The sequence below is a fragment of the Helianthus annuus genome, chromosome 17, assembly GCF_002127325.2.
Source record: "Helianthus annuus cultivar XRQ/B chromosome 17, HanXRQr2.0-SUNRISE, whole genome shotgun sequence".
Lineage (NCBI taxonomy): Eukaryota > Viridiplantae > Streptophyta > Magnoliopsida > Asterales > Asteraceae > Helianthus > Helianthus annuus.
Genome location: NC_035449.2, coordinates 83,857,053 through 83,872,229, shown reverse-complemented (window position 1 = coordinate 83,872,229; position 15,177 = coordinate 83,857,053).

Here is a 15,177-nt window from a genome sequence, read left to right as displayed (position 1 = left end):
TGAAGTTTTCGTTGTAACATTTTAAAATCAGAGAAGTATCTCTACCTTACAGGTCGTTCGATCGAACGATCGTTCGATCGGACGGCGATCCGATCGGTGAGACACTTCCAGTGAGAACAAGTTCACATTAGGATGGTCATTCGATCGGATGGCAATCCGTTAGAAATTGACATGTTTTGGAAATGTTGAAGTCTAAGTGTTGGAGACTCAAATGTCAACCGATCGGATTGTCGTTCGATCGGATGGCAATCCGTTCGACATTCTGATCGATTGAAAATTTTGAAAATGTTTAAGTGTTGAGGTTTATGTGCAATTCGATCGGGTTGTCGTTCTATCGGATAGCAATCTGATCGGACGACAATCTGTTCGATGTCCTGATCGTTTTAGAACTTCCAAAATTTGTTACGTTTTGAAAGTTTTGCAGTTTGATCGAGACAGTATGACAACGTGCTAAACAACGGAACCTCGTCAAGTCCAAGTCCTCCGACCGAAGTGGGAATCACCCCAGTCCGATCATCTTACTGTTCGTCTGTCCGTGACGGTTATTCATGTTCAACCCGAAATTGGTTGTCTCTTTGATAAGAATCAGATCTTAGACCGACACTTCACTAGGAAAGGAGTAGAAGGCCTAAACGAGTTCCGATTCTATCGGTTTTGGGTGCATTGAGTGTAAAAGAGTTGAAAGAAAGTTATAAAACTGTAAGTCCCGTAAACGGATCTTTCAATGATATCAAACCTAATCTTGTAAGAGTGCGGAATCCAATCACAAGATGATTCAAGATTAACCGAAAATATGAAACACGAAAACCAACTAGAAAGATGAACAATGAAGAACAAACCGAAATCACTTTCCAACTTGCACACGTTCTATTACTATGAAAGCGAAACGTCTGGTACAAGTTGACACACCACCAATGGAATCCTCTGGCTCTCTCTAGGAAATCAGTAACAATGAAGATCAAACCCTAAAACAAGTTAGAAACTTGTTTATATACTAACTCAAGCCCAAATCCCTACATGGGCTCCCCTTGGGCCTGCTTGGCCCACATGGCCTATAGCTTGGCCCAAGTGACCTGTAAAGGTCTAAAACCTAATACAAACTAACCTGGTAAAGCCCAGTTCGTAACCATAGCCCGTTGTATTAATTTGATGCGTCAGTCTCACACTTTAGGGCCTAACAATCTCCCCCTAGACTGATGTCATCAAATTGTCTTCATAACTTGAATTCAGCAACGTCTTCAACGAAGTCTATGGTCGACACTATGCTGCAGATGTTGTGGAAGTGCTTGACTTCTGAACTCTCAGCACTTGGTCTCTTTCTTCAACTCTTGTGGTTAGCTTCATACTAGGATCATGATCAGCATTTGCTTGAAAATCTTATCAAAAAGAATGTGAGAGGAGGATTCTCAACAACTCTTTTCTTCTTCAGTTTTTGTCTTTCAAGCAGGTTCACGGTACTTCTTCAAATGTACTTTCATTGTCAGACGGCGTTTCGTATCCGATTCTTCTAACTCAGGTACATCTTGTTGTTGTGCTGCTTCAGACTTCGTCAATAGCAAACAGCATCTCAATCTTCATCAACCCTTGTTCTTGATTGAAATCAAGTTCTGAACATGCTCACAAACTCATAAGCAAACATTTCTTATGCAACAGGGAGAGTACCATGTGAACACTAGGTACATCCAAGTACTTGTACTCAGATTTCACAATTTAAATTCTTTCAACTTTGGATGATCAGTCAAATCTTCAAGAACGGTTACATTTTTTAATTTTAAGAAAAACAAATAAACACTCTATTTTTTTTTGGATTTTTGGTTTTATAGAAAAGCAAGACACTATTTTTGTATTTTTCTAATTTTTTTAAAAAAAAAAAACTAAAAACAAATAGAAACCCAAAATATAAACAACTACCATAATATACAATTACAATTGCAATGGGATCAAAATTCGTTCTAAGGCAAACTAAGGAACACTTTTCAGTACGAGCCTAATCAAACTGGTCTATGCGATTGCCAATATGTTTGTCCACTTAAACTTTAACGCTCAACTTTCAATTTTTTAACTTCGTGATATACTTAAGGTAATATTATACTATTATACCCGTGTGTCCCATTCCAAGACATACCCCCACGATCAAGGTAAGCACAACGATTCATCGTAGCAGGTGAGTATACTGATGTCATCCTTTAAGATATCCTGACTGTGTCTAGGTCTGCATATAATCTGTTTTATCATGTTTTGATTTCTTAACAATGAACACCCAAATAAATACTAATCAAATCCTGGAAATGTAAACAGCACACTCTATCATGTAAGTATCTTCCCTACCACATATTTCACAAGTCCAATCCAGATTTCTGAAATCTTAACTGGGAATAGGTTGAGAAGAGAACAGAATAGATCTTAAGCAGAGATGGTATAATATACAGATCAAACGAGTTTTTCTCAATTTGATATAGGTTTCTTGGGGTTTCTTTTGGGCACTAGAGGGCCTCTTTCGGGTGTATTAGATCTACAGCGCGACAACGTACAGCTAGGTCAGCATGTATCTGGATGCAGCAGAAGCTGTAGTTGCCTAGCACCTCCAGGTCAGCATATATCTGGATGCAGCAGAGGAGGTACACGACTTTTTTCAGAGAAGATTTCAGAATCAGATCAAAATTGTGTGTATCGGGACAACATACAGACATTCAAATAGAAATGAGCTAATTCCAAGTGACTTTCTTTCCTGGGGTCATGTACAATTTTAGTTCTAAGCAGAAGAACAGCCAAGATATCCCCGGATGATTCAACAATATAAAGACCCGAAACCTCAGATGTTGGCTATCTATCAACGCAAGATTTAAGACCATGAAATCATACACCGTTGGTATGTTACCCACATGGTACATAGTTCATTATGTTTATTATCACTTAGTATCTTTTATCATGTTGAGCGTCAAGCCTATCGACATATCGCAGTAGATCCTAGTCTTTTCAGCTATGGCACCTTACATGTGTTAGTCAAACCCTTTAAGACGAACATTTATTTCACTTCCCATATCATGCAATTTATCTTTTTGGCTTTTTCAACTTTCTAATGTTTTTGTATTTTTTTTCCATTTTCTCCCCCTAAAACAATGCATATATACAGCAAACTCGTTTTGTATTTTTTCTTTTCTGAGTTTTCTCCCCCTAAACTCTATATATGTCTCTCTCTCTCCCCCTAAATTTGTGCATAAATCTTGGATTTTTGCGCAAATTTACCCTTTACAAGAGAAAGGACACTTTATATACAAGGTTATAAACTAAGAAAAAGAGAGAAAAATATTTTTGCTTAACCGTTCTATCATCAGATTGAAGACGAATCAAATTCAAATCAAAGTACTGAATTTAAACGGTACCTTTTGCTGATCTTATCTTACTTCTCTACTCTCCTCCAAAGGAAACATATCATCTGTAAAAAAAAAATTGAACTTTTTGCAACAGTGAAATGTTACCCGTTTTTATCTCTGGAACAACCGCTATCAACATTCCAGAGATTGTCAACAGCTCCTCCTTGGTTGTTCCTGAAAATTAAGGAGATTAGTAAGACATTGGTACCCAGGCCATCGTGGTCCTGGGTTTACCTGAAGCATCAAAATAAGACACTTCTTTCAAACACAAGTCCCCTTTAATTTCAAGGATTGGAGACATTGCTGCTTTGGATTTGGGTTTCCAAATCTGTTTCGGTTTAACAAACGTATTTGTTGCCTTCGGTTGTGCAACTTTAGCTGTTTCAGTTTTAGAAAGATGTTTTTGTTCTTGAAAAGCTTTGCGTTTGTTTTTGGCAGCGTTCCAATCCCCATCAGAAGGTTTAACCTTGGGATTCACATTCTTCATTGCCTTAGGTGAAGATACCTTCATCGGCTTAGAATGGTAGTTATCCTTTGGTGTAACCCTCCGATTTTGCATATAATATGGTACGTAGGGACGCCGTGTGCAGTTTCTAGCAATATGACCCGCAATGCCACAGTTGTAGCAAGTTTGTCTTTTCATCGGAAAAACGTTTTGAGCATCTTGATTTGCTCTAGCAGGTCCTGAAGGACAAACTGGTCCTTTTTGCGCTGGATACGCCTGCACATTTCTCTTAGACGAAGACGAATTTGGGTGCTTGTATTTGTTGTTCGCAGAAGTCTTGTTGCTCTGAGCACCATTCTTCATCTTTTCTCCCTCATTGGAGCTTTCAATCACCTTGTCACGAGCCTTATGAGATCGTGATTGTCCTTGATAAGCAGACTTCGTATACCCCCGACTTTGATCTGCTCATTTTGGCTCCTTTTGCGTGTTGTGAACCGGCTCACAAACATCAGCATAAGAGTGAATATTCGCATTTTGTTGCACGTTTGGGCGATGAACACAATTTCTAGCAATGTGCCCAGGAATTCCACAGTTGAAACATGTTTGTCGCTTCAATGTATGGAGATTCGGAGAGCCAGCAGCAGTAGCTGATCTGATGGGTCTAGATGACCGAGCTTGCTTAGCATGCTTAGGTTGCTTTGCTTGTGTTCCATGTGCCTTTTCTGATTTCTTCTGTACCTGTTGATCAGAACTAGCACAACCATGAGATTCAGTCAACTGATGTTTTTCGTCTTTTATAATTTTATCAGGATCATTTTGAAAAGACGATTCAGTTTCTGTTTTAATTTCCTTTTCAGAAACATTTTCTTCTGATTTTTCATTTAATGTGACCACCTCTTCTTTTCCAAAATCTGGTTCAGTTTTAATTTCAGAAGATGTAGAAGTTTCATCAACACGTGTTTCTGCATCACATGCATCAACGGTTTCCAAAGGCGACCCACTAGATTCAACATTAGGGACACCCACTGAGACCGATTCAGAAGAAGAATCAGAATAATCTTGATTTTCTTGAGAAGTAGTTTCAGTGGTTTCACTGAATGTATCCTGAGGGACCTCACCTGTACCACTATCATTAACTGGAGAGTTAGAAACATCACATTCACAATTATTAACTGAAGAAAATTCATCACCAGAATTAATGTTCACAGTTTCAACACAACCATCATCAGTCTTGCCCAAAACATCAGGCCCATTAGCAGCTAAAGAAAGAAACATGCTAAAAATATTTTGTCCCAAAATAACATCAGGATGATTTTCATCAAAACAAGGTTTTTGTAAATCAGAATTTAAAACTGGTTCTCCCCCACGAGTATCTTCACATTTCAATTCAACCTTTTCTGCACATGCAAACGACTGGTTAGGATCAACATTTCCTTTTGAGACGAAATTCATTGAAGGAGCTGATTGTTTGTTATCAACAAATTTGCTGTTGATTGATGACTTATCGGTTTTTGGACCGTAAGTCATCTTGCCCTCATTAATTAACTCCTCTTCCGTGAAAGGCATATAAGTGTAATTATGATTGTATGGAGGAGGAGTTTTTGTGTATCCCAAACCAGCCCCTTTCTTTTCTTTATACTCTAGTTGTATATCACAAATGTTCTTGACCAAATTGCTAGAGGTGTCAAATTTTTTAATATTGATTTCATTTATCTGATATTTGACTTTCAAGTCCTCTAATTCTTTGGTCAGGTCACTAATTGTGGCTAGAGCATCTAAGAAATTACAGTTTTTAGCACTGAGGTCTTCTTTTAGCTGAACTATATCTTTTCTTTGGGCCTCAATTTTTTCTTTGTAAAGTTTTTCATTTTTGGCCAAAGTAAAGTTTTTATTTTTAAGATCTTGGTAATCTTGAATAAGTTCAGCGTTGTGTAACCGATATGCCTCAACTCTTTCTCTACACTCAGGAGTGCAAAAGACAGAAAGCATCTCTTCACGTAATGCCATAATTTCAATGGGTGGTTGATACAAAACACAAACCAAACGAACACCCGTGTACTCGCTAACTCAAACTCTTCCAATCGAATGATCCTGGTTTCTGAACCGCACCTCAAAACCTGTCAAAATCCGAATTCACCACGAAACAAACACCCTTTTTTTTTTAATTAGAAAAGTAAACTAATAGATATTATTATTATTATTATTATTATTATTATTATTATTTTTATTATTATTATTATTATTATTATTATTAATATTATAAAATCTAATGATTAGACAATGATGACTCAATGATTAAAATACTTATATTATAATTATTAAAAAAAATATTATTATATATTAAACCCTAATGATTATTTAATGATTACTATTATTATATTATTAAAATCAAAAGGAAATCAAATGCTGTTTGTCTTCTTCTTCGTTAAACACACCTGAACTACCAAAACCCTAAAAATGCCGACCGTCTTCGATTAACAGCTAGAACCAAAATCCTATTTCAGATTTAAGACCAGACTGTGAATGGTTGTCGGAATGGTGATGTTGGCGGATGACGGTGACCAGTTGTTGAAATGAACAGCGATGAAGATGATCGGAACGGACAATGGTGAGGAACGGGTGACCAGGTTGAAGGTGACCGGAGTTGGTGTGTTGTTAGTGATGAAGCGTTGAATAGAGAAAATGATGTATGGCGACGGTATGATCGAGAATGATGGTGCTCGGAGGTGGTGAACCTATGTTGCGATGTGATTGACAGCGGTTCGATTTGGTTGAGTGACCGGAGAGACTGACGATGAAGATGAAGAACGAAGAATGATGACGACGGACGGAGGTGGTTGCAGGTTGTTGTAGATAACGGCGAGAAAGACGATGAACGAAGGTTGTGATCGGAGTGGAGAAGTTGCAGGTTTCACAGTGATGGTGAAGATGACTCGAACCCGTTGACAGTTGTCGCACACTCTGATGACGTTGAAGATGATGATTGATGTTGTCGCACACTCTCTGATGACGTGAAGATGATTGGCCAGTGAAGTGATCGGAGAACGATGATCAAATGGTTGCGACTCGTAACGGTGTTTGCGAGTCGAGACTGAAACCGTGATGAATCGAGACCTTGATTTGAGTCGAGACCGAGATGACGGTTGCGACTCGTTGTCGGTGATTGAGGTTGCGACTGGAGGTTGCGGCTGAAGGTGATTTAACTGGAGGTTGCGACTGGAAGACTCGGTTGCGACTCGGAACTGAGATTGCGACTCGGAACAATACCGTGAAGAGCCGAAACAAAGATTGCGACTGAACACCTTGACAACTCGAGACCTGCTGGATGATGAACTGATGAAGATGATGGACGGACTCGAGACCTTGATGTTGTCGGTTGTTGGAAATGACTCGAGACTGTGATGACGATGATTCTTCGGAAAACCGAACTCGAGACCAAAGAGCTGTTGTTGCGACTCGTGTAGACTCGAGACCGATGAAGAAGGTTGCGACCAGTACGGTGAACAAAATCCAAAAATAATGGAAACAGTTGCCAAATAAAATCTTTTAAATTAGGAAGTGGTTAAAAACCCCCTTTTTTAAAAAAGATTAATTAGGAAACAGTTTCGAAAATATTGAATTTTTCAAATCAATTTTTTAATTTCAAAAATCAAACAATATCCCAATCCTTTAACAACTTTCAATACAATCAAAATACCAAAATATAGCTATTTTTGATAAAATTCGTATGAACATTCACCAAGAACACGAAGAACGCGAAGAACACCGAACCCAAAAATAACGAAAATCTTGAATCTTTGATATCAAACCGAGCCTAGAAATAGGTTCTAAAGGCTCTGATACCACTTGTAAGTCCCCCGTAAACGGATCTTTCAATGATATCAAACCTAATCTTGTAAGAGTGCGGAATCCAATCACAAGATGATTCAAGATTAACCGAAAATATGAAACACGAAAACCAACTAGAAAGATGAACAATGAAGAACAAACCGAAATCACTTTCCAACTTGCACACGTTCTATTACTATGAAAGCAAAACGTCTGGTACAAGTTGACACACCACCAATGGAATCCTCTGGCTCTCTCTAGGAAATCAGTAACAATGAAGATCAAACCCTAAAACAAGTTAGAAACTTGTTTATATACTAACTCAAGCCCAAATCCCTACATGGGCTCCCCTTGGGCCTGCTTGGCCCACATGGCCTATAGCTTGGCCCAAGTGACCTGTAAAGGTCTAAAACCTAATACAAACTAACCCGGTAAAGCCCAGTTCGTAACCATAGCCCGTTGTATTAATTTGATGCGTCAGTCTCACACTTTAGGGCCTAACAAAAACCATCTTTTAATCCTTCCAACCTTGAAAATGTTTAGATCTAGGTGAAAATAGTGTTAAAACATGTGGAAATCACTTAGATCTGAGTTGTTCTTGGTGGAATGAAGCCAAACCTTGAAGTTCATAAGAACTCCATGATGACATCACCCTAGAACACTTCAAACCCACTGATTTCACAGTTAAAAGTTAAGATTCAAAGGAGAAAATGATGAAGTGTGTGTAGATGATAGATGTACAAGATTTGAGTTGAAAACTTACAAGAATCGCGAGAAATCGAGAGAAAAGAGGGCTTGAGCACGCCGGTCAAACGAGAGAGCTGTCACATCACTGTTGGTGATGTGACAGGGGTATTTATAGGTTGCCAAAAGAGGAAAGGGGAGCACAAGTGTCGGATCAGATGGCACATCGATCGGATGGCCATCCGATCGGATGGTCATCCGTTCGGATGACCATTCGATCGAAGTGGGCCGGTGAGTTAGGTTTCGACGTTTCGTTTTGCGTGTTGAGCGTTGCGATGCGTTTAAGCGAGTTTCGACTATGCGATGCGATATATTAATAATAGTCACACAAATACTATATCTAACATACAATCAACATAAATAACTTGCGTTTAGCGTTTGCGATTAGATTGCGTTGCGTTGCGATAGAGTTGCGATTGCGTTTTCGATTAATCACCACAAACATAAAGTAAACATGCACAAGTAATACATAAATGGAACACACACGTAAAACAATATACAGAACCTATAAATCAAGTTGCGAGTGCGATTTCGATGCGATAAATTGATAAATAGATTAGTGAGTAATTATGCGATTAAACTTCGATTATTATAGATACTCCACATAGTACAACTAAAGAAATCAAATTAACGGATTCGATTACAAGTCAAGTAAGTACAGTCAGTAGTTAAGCAAGGAGTGACAAATCGCAATTAGCAATCTTTTCTTCCTTTGAGTTTGACTTTGACTTGTACTCCGACTTTTGAAACACGGGTTATTACAGATACAAGCGTACATAATGTGTCGTAACCTCTTTGGTGTAGCAGAACGTGCTGGATGTTCAATGATTTTCCATTTTTTTAGAACCCCAAAACAACATTCAATATCTTTTCCCGCACCCTCTTGATACTTCGCAAATTTCTTTCTTTTATCGTCTGTCGGGTGCGGAATAGTTTTAGCGATTGTCGAGTACGTTGGGTATATTCCATCTGCAAGGTAGTAACCCCGCCTGTATTCCACCCCCGAAACCGTAAAACTTGTGTCTGGACCTGTTCCCGCCACTACATCGTCAAATATCTGTGATTGGTATATGATGTTAAGGTCATTAAGGGAACCAGGTAGACCATAAAAAGCATGTCAGATCCAGAGATCCTGTGACACAATAGCCTCTAGAATAATAGTGGGATGACCATGATCTCCCCGGGTATACTGACCTTGCCAGGCAGTAGGGCAGTTCTGCCACGGCCAGTGCATGCAATCAATGCTCCCGAGCATTCCTGGAAAACCATGTCTTTGTTTGTGTGCTTGATATAATTTTTGAACGTCGTTTGCGTTTGGTTTCCGCAGGTATCTCTTGCAATATAATTTGATGACCCATTCGCAAAACCTGTGCAAACATTCACGTGCGGTTCTTTCGGACATCCTTAAATACTCGTCCAATGCATTGGGTGCATACCCATATGCTAGTTGGCGAATGGCCGACGTACATTTTTGTAAAGTAGTGAAACTCCTTTGCCCCCTAGCGTCGTATCACGGTGTGAAAAACGGATCAGACCTATTCATGACTGGCTGAGCAGTACTTGCAGATTGTTCCAGTTCAGATTCTTTTTTCATCATTAACATAACTCCCTCTTTTACAAGGTCATTACCATCAATTAGATCTTGAACTGTTTCAGCACCAAACTGGTTTTGACTCCTTCTTTTGTAGATGGTAGCACCAGCGGGAGCAGTGGTTCTTTTGGCTTGCTGCTTTGGTGGTCTTTTTGAAACCTCTGCTTTGGAGTAATCAGGTTTTTGTGGAGCTTTTGGATCTTTCTTCCTGAGCTCCTCCAACCTTTTATAGGTGGCCCTGACCCTCGCTTCTCCCCACTTTGACACAGAATTCTTTGACCCATATTCAGCAGTGATTTGCTCCTCTTTCATTCTCTTCAACTCTAAGGTTTTATCAGCTTCAATCTGTTTGAATTTTTCAGGGGGAGTCTGCTGGACATTATCTTTGATCATTTCATGAATCCTGGCTACTTCTTTTTCAAGCTCAGGAATGGTCCAGTTTTTGTACATGTGTTTCTCCCCCTTGTATTTCTTGTAGGTCATGATATTTTCAATGTAGTCTTTTCTTAGGGACTCATCTGCCCTTTCTGAAAGTTGTTGACTAACATTTTTGGCAAATTGTTCCATTGATCTGACCTGTGTAAGAAGAAACTGATAGTTTTGCTGAAATTCCCTATCAGATTTCCCTTGTTTGTTTCTGTTGGCAATATCCTCTGCTTGCTTGGCTTTGATTTCCAAATATTCTTCAATGTTGTTTGGCCTGGGATATCCTCTAACTGAGGGCAAGCTCCTTTTGGCAGGGTTATCCTCATAGTAGAAAGATTTGATTTCATATCTAACTGCTATGAGTTCTAAAGGAAACACAACACCTGCAGGAGGTAATGGCTTTTGAATTTGAGTTGAAGAGAGAGGAATGGGTTTTGAAACTGTGACAAGTACTTGGGATTTTGAAGTTGTTGGTGGTGGTGATGGAGAATCATCATCTGGTATGATAACCCTTCTCCTTTTTATTTTAGGAGAGGCAGATGATGTTTTGGATGGAACAGTGGCAGTGGTTTGTGACTGACAAACAGCTGTTAAAACAACTGGTGTTTCAACCATTGTTGTCATTACAACAGATGTTTTAACATCTGCTGTCTTCTGCTTTATGGCAGGAAGTGATGGTGGAGATGTTGTTTTTGGTGGTGATAGGGCAGTGGTAGTGGTGTGTGTTGAAGTGGTGTGTGTTGAAGTGGTGTGTGTTGAAGTGAGAGCAGTTGTTGTAACAACTGAGGTACCAGCAGATGTTGATACAACAGGAGTTTCAGCAACTATTTGGATGGAGGTTTGATGTTGGTGGCTTTTGGATGGTGGTTTTGGAGTATGCTTTGAAAGACTGGATGGTCTGGACTTGGGTTTCCTTACTTTTCTAGTAAGATTTCTTTTTGGAACAGGATTTTGATCATCCTTTTCACTAGAACAACCCTGCTCATTCAGCTTCATGAAAGCTCTCTTCTCCTCATTCCACCTTGATAAATCCTTTGCCGCTCTATCCCTTTTTACACTTATAATACTATCATCAAGTGCATTCTGGGTCACATCAACCTTCTTGCTTCCATCTGGCAAGGGAATTTCTCTGAGCATTGCATCTTTTTCTGTATCAAGATATAGCCCATTATCAATCCCTTTCTTTATCCACTCCTTAATTTTCTCCCCTTATCTGAGGGGATTTCATCAATGAAGAGAAATCGTCGGAGGAGCAGTGCCAGTGGTTGTCAACAGATGGGCCTTGATAGCCTTGATGTCATCTTTTGTATCCTTGAATCTAGACTCCATTGCATGTTTGAGCTCTTCAACATGTTTTTCATGCTACTGCTCAACCATTTGGTGTTGTTGGTGGAGAAATGGTTGAAATAGATTCCAGAGCTCATTTGTAGCAGTTGCTGGTGGTGGAGCAAATACTTGAGGTGGAACAGCAGTGGGTGGTACCATTTGAACTGATAACAACTGTTGCAGCATTTCTTTGATTTCTACAACAGATGTATCCAGTTTTTCAACTCGTTCCGTCAATTCCTGGTACTTTAAATCATCACCCAATTTAATGGGATCATCTGATTTCCCACTAGCAGTGGTTATATCAGAGGTTGAGGTAGGGAGTGTACTCCTAACATCAACCACTGATGCCCCTTTTTCTTGGTACTGGGGTCTTCTTCCTTCAACACTTGATAATCTTTTGATGGAACCAGTGGTTAATACAAACTCACTAGCAGATAACAGAGGTGTTATGGAAGGAATTGCCTCCAAGGAAGTCTTATTGATGTAACCACTGTCCAAATGTAAACCTGTAGGATCAACACTTGTAGTGGCTGATTCACTTGGATTACCACCAAGAGTTACTTGTAACTCAAGGGGTGTAACCTCCTCAGGTTGTGTTGGTGCGTTAGCAAAGATTGATACATCAAGCCCAGTCTTTTGTTGAGGTGTATTCTCATGAACAGGTGATTGAGAAGGACTGGTTTGTGCTAGGTTCAAATCAATTGCATCCAACAGTAGTTTGGTGTTTGGAGGAATTGGGTATGTGAAGGTAGGTTTAGAAAGCAGAATTGCCCCGGGTATTGGGCTGTGGAGGATAGAAACGAGTGCTTCCAGAGCCTCATGTTGTGGTGACCCTTGGTGTATAACCTGTTCTTTTTGTGAAGAGACAGGAGGAGTTTCGGCTAGGGTTTGAGATATTTTTACCAACTGCTATGAGGAAGTAGCAGCAGTGGTTTGTTGTGACTTTTGTGCTGTCACAGGCAGTTGCTCTGGTATCTCATCCTCCAGAGTTGCCTTTTTGATGGGTTTGGGGGGTTTTTGATTGTTCTTTTTCTGTGGCTTTTTGGTGATTTTAGGTGTGGGTTTCAAGGCAGTTGTTTGGCTACCTTGATCACCTTGAGCAGTGGGCTCAGCAGCAGATACCTGAGGAGCAGTGTTTGCTGCTAAAATCTGCTCAGGCACCTCTGCTTGTGTTTTGCAAGGTGTTGACATTCTTGTAAATTTTTCAGAAGTTAAGCTTTTTATTTGAAAAGAGTCACCTTGATTTATTACCACAATATCATTCTTACTGAATTTTTTCTCAAAATACTAGCTTAAAAATCTTGGAAACAGTAAGAATGATTTCGTTTCAACATTTTTAACCAAATCATTGAGGATTACCTTGGAATAGTTAAAATTTTCTCCTTGTAAAATAGCATATCCCAAGTTTTGAATCTTCAGTGGTATTTCATTAAAAGAAGTGGTTTTATTTGAAACACACATGAGGAGGGTATGGAATAGAAATCTTGTTGCAGGAGGGAAGAAACCTTTTTCTAAGGTATCCCTCTTCATCATTGTGTCTGCATACCCTCTCTCAATGAAGTCAATTTTTAACTCGTTTTTAGGGAAAGAATCTTTACCTTCCTGATCAGCGAGCTGAAAGACCTCAGATATGGATTGCGGTGTTATTTGAACTGCCTTTTTCTGCAGAGTAGAGTTGATGGCTATGACATTTTCACCTTGTTTTTCAAGGGTACAATTTTTCCAAAACTCTCTCTGAGTTTGCAGGTAAATGGGTGCATCAACGGTTAACAAAGTTTTGTACTTTGATGCGTTGATCATATCGAGGATGGAATCAAATGTATCGATGTTGCCGGGTTTTGTGAGAAGACCCAGTAGATTATGAGATGGTTTGTGTGGGATTTCTGTGGAGGTAGCCTTTTGAGAGGCCCCTTTAGAAGATTTTGCGGATGATTTCGATTTTGTCATTTTGAAGATGAGAATCGAAGATGAGATTGTGGAGAAATTTGATGGAATGGATTGGAAACTGCTTTGAGAAGAGAATTTTTAAGAATTCAATTCGACAGTGAAACCCTGTTTGGGCTTTGAAAAGGGGGTTTTATAGAGGAAAAGTGAATGCTGACGTGGCAGCGGTTACAAAAGGTCTGACCACTACGTACTGTCCGCATGCCATCCCCTGGTGAAATGAAGGACAGTACTTTTGAACAGTACATTTTGTGAAAACAACTGGTGAAGACAGTAGTTGTAATGGTAATGGAGAACAGTGGATGCTTTTAACTATCAGTGGATAGCTCAGCAGTGGATACAACACTGATTTTAACCATCAGTGGTTATCAAAGGAAAATGAGAACAGGGGATGACTTTCAGCAGTGGACAGACTTTTGAAGTAGAACAGACTTTTGAACCCATCAGTGGTTATGGCAGACTTTCAGGATTTTAATGAAAAGTTCATTTTTAGCTATTTTTAAGGATGGATTTTTGATTTTCTGAAAACATTTTAATGCTTTTATTCATAGAAAAACAGGATTTTGCCTGTTATTCCATGTTTAGCATGCCAATCCTAGAGATCAAGCTTTCAAAGGTGGATGTGTCTAATGCTTTGGTTAGCACATCTGCCAGCTGGTCCTTAGTTGGAACATGATGCAGAGAAATCAAACCTTTTTCATAGCAATCCCTCACAAAGTGATGTCAGATGTCGATGTGTTTGGTGGTTGAATGGGAAACTGGATTTTTGATGATATTTTCTACTGCCTGGCTGTCCAACATAAGTGGTGTCTTCAAGGCAGTGATACCAAAATCCAGTAACTGATTTTGAAGCCAGAGCAGTTGGGCTGTACAGCTTGCAGCAGCTATATATTCTGCCTCAGCAGTGGATGTGGAAACAGCTGCTTGCTTTTTGCTTTGCCAAGACACTAAGCAATTGCCTAGAAATTGACACCCTCCTGAAGTGGACTTCCTTGTTTTATCACATCCAGCAAAGTCACTATCTGAGAAACCTAAAAGCTCAATTTTACCATCAGCTGGATACCAGATACCAAGTGTGGGAGCACCTTTGAGGTATCTGAATATCCTTTTTACAGCAATAAGGTTTGACTTTCTAGGGCCTGATTGGGATCTTGCACAGACACATGTTGCAAACATGATATCTGGTCTAGATGCAGTTAGGTACAATAAGACCCAATCATGCTTCTATGTAAGGTCTGATCAACCAAATCATCATTTTCTTTAGACATGACCAATTTATTGGTTGCAATAGGTGTACTACATGGCATACAATCATCCATATGAAATTTCTTTAAAAGTTCTTTGGCATATTTGCCTTGATGGATGAAAGTGCCATTTTGTAGCTGCTTTACTTGGAGACCAAGAAAGCACTGGAGTTCACCCATTGCACTCATTTCAAACTCAGCTGTCATGAGTTGCCTGAACTCTTCACACATTTTATTACATGTGCTTCCAAA